Source organism: Panulirus ornatus, chromosome 13 (assembly GCF_036320965.1).
Source record: "Panulirus ornatus isolate Po-2019 chromosome 13, ASM3632096v1, whole genome shotgun sequence".
In the NCBI taxonomy this organism is placed as follows: Eukaryota; Metazoa; Arthropoda; class Malacostraca; order Decapoda; family Palinuridae; genus Panulirus; species Panulirus ornatus.
The window spans coordinates 47852615-47855737 of NC_092236.1; positions in this window are offsets into that span (position 1 = coordinate 47852615).

Sequence of the window (3123 nt, forward strand, 5' to 3'; positions counted from 1 at the left end):
TCACATGGAGAGAATGAGTGAGGAGAGATTGACCAAGAGGATATATGTGTCAGAGGTGGAGGGAACGAGAAGTGGGAAAGGTGGAAAGATGGAGTGAAAAAGATTTTGAGTGATCGGGGCCTGAACATGCAGGAGGGTGAAAGGCGTGCAAGGAATGGAGTGAATTGGAACGATGTGGTATACCGGGGTCGACGTGCTGTCAACGGATTGAACCAGGGCATGTGAGGCGTCTGGGGTAAACCATGGAAAGTTGTGTGGGGCCTGGATGTGGAAAGGGAGCTGTGGTTTCGGTGCATTATTACGTGACAGCTAGAGACTGAGTGTTAGCGAATGTGGCCTTCGTTGTCTTTTCCTAGCGCTACCTCGCGCACATGAGGGGGGAGGGGGTTGTTATTTCATGTGTGGCGGGGTGGCGATGGGAATGAATAAGGGCAGACAGTATGAATTATGTACATGTGTATATATGTATATGTCTGTGTGTGTATATATGTGTATAAGTTGAGATGTATAGGTATGTATATTTGCGTGCGTGGACGTGTACGTATATACATGTGTATGTGGGTGGGTTGGGCCATTCTTTCGTCTGTTTCCTTGCGCTACCTCGCTAACGCGGGAGACAGCGACAAAGCAAAATGAATAGATAAAAAAACATATATATATATATATATATATATATATATATATATATATATATATATATCCATCCTCGGCGCCACCCCGCCCCATAGGAAACAGCATCGCTACCCCCTGCATCAGCAAGGAAGCGCCAGGAAACCACATAAAAGGCCACATTCGTTCACACTCAGTCTCTAGCTGTCATGTGCAATACACCGAAACCACAGCTCCCTATCCACATACAGAACCCACAGAGATCTCCATGATTTACCCCAAACGTTTCACATGCCTGATTCAGTCCATTGACAGCACGTCGACTCCGGTATACCACATGGTTCCAATTCACTCTATTCCTTTCACGCCTCTCACCCTCCTGTATTTTCAGGACCCGATCGCTCAAAACCTTTTCAATCCATCCTTCCTTCTCCAATTTGGTTTCTTGCTTCTTGTTCCCTCCACCGCTGACACATATATCCTCTTTGCCAACCTTTCCTCACTTATTCTCCCCATATGTCCAAACCATTTCAACACACGCTCTTCTCCTCTCTCAACCACACTCTATTATTACCACATATCTCTCTTACCCTTTCATTACTTACTCGATCAAACTACCTCACATCTAATACTCTCCTAAAACATTCAATTTTTAACACATCCACCCTCTTCCGTATGACTCTATCTATAGCCCATGACTCGCAACCAATAATATTGTTGGAGCTACTTTTCATCAGTGGGTACAATTGATGGTTTTACTGAATGAAAGAATGATTTGCTTGTTTTACCAATACAAAATATCATATTCGAAGGGAAACTTTTCATGTATATATTCATACAAACCTCCAGCAGCCAGGAGCGAACCCGGGACCCCTGTGCCACAGGCGGGAATGCTACCGCTAGGCTATGGACCTGGCTAACAGGGAATAACTATTCGAATACTGTGTACTCAAATACCCTTCGTCTCACGTTGTGTTCGATCCTGGCTGTTGGAGGTTTGTATATTCTATGGAGGTGCGCGTTCCTATGCACTTTGTTCGTATTATACCTCCGCGTTGTACAGATAGGTTCGGTAAAATGCTATCTGCTGGCTGTGTGAGCCTGTTGGGAAATGACCGGTGTAGACCCCGTTGTTCACCATCGTGACGAAGGGTATTCGAGTACATAGCATTCAAATAGTTATTTTCTATTAGCCAGGCCCATAGCCTAGCGGTAGCATTCCCGCCTGTTGCACAGGGGTTCCGGGTTCGATCCTGGCTGTTGGAAGTTTGTGTGTTCTATGGAGGTGCGCGTTCCTATGCACTTTGTTCGCCTTCTACGACACGCAGGGAATACATGGGGGAAGTATTCTTTATCCCCTATCCCCAGCGATAATATATATATATATATATATATATATATATATAGATTCTATTTCACTGTGGAATTCGATAATCAGAATACACATGAAATACCTGTGTGGTTAGGTTACCTTCGAGCTGCGTTTATACACGAGGGGAATGAGACGTTATTTTTGTGTGCAGAGGCCAGTTTCTTGTATACCGGCGTCGCAAAGGAATTCCATCGTCTAATAATGATATCAAGAAAGAGAAGGGTGTAGTTTTCCCACAATCTAGATAAATACATTGTTGTTTATGTTGGCGTTATATCTAATCAAGAAAATAATGGAATATCGTAACACACTTAAAAATCAATAATGTATCGTCTACATTTCGACAGCAAGACAAACGCTTGAAATGTGGTGGACGCTACTCCAGCCACCTAACTTCATTGTGACATAGATATGCGTTAGCTAATGTTTATCTAATGGTGTACCCGTCATTACACCATCCGCTTGCCATAGTGCATCGCCATTGACCAAAATGAAATAATCGCTGGATGACGAAGATGAAAATTCCATGACATTAAAACAAGCAATTCATGAACCATGTTTGTATGGCTGAACAGGTTGTCAGTACAGATATTGATGGCTGCCCTCAAGTGAAGTGCTTATAAACATAGAGTTACGGCCATAACACAGCTTCTGAAAGCCTACAGATTTACTCTACATACGAAAATGAATCCCTTATTGTATATTGATTAGCATTTATTTACCGAAATGACTGGAACTTTAAATCTAGCCAGATTGTAGCTATAGACACAGCAGCAACTGCAGGGAGGATAGATTTCAAGGGACAATCCTCCTTACGTACTTTATGCAAAAGGTGCAGGATGGCGGGCCGGGACACAGGTACGCTTCGTTTTGAATAGGCTTCATATTACTGACACAACTTGCTTTTAGCTTCCTTCAGACTATTAGGTTTGTCTTGATATTACAAGATTAGGGAAAATGTATGCCAATCCTGATTAGTTTGATCTTACAGTACTCTTAACTTTTTCGCATAGAGTCATCATTAGTAAATAGAATTACTCCATTATGTTTACTAGGCCTCATATCATGAACCGTCAGCAGACCTTCTACGAGCGGAATATTCTTCTTCCCTAACTTCATGAACCAAGTCGACAAGGCCAAAG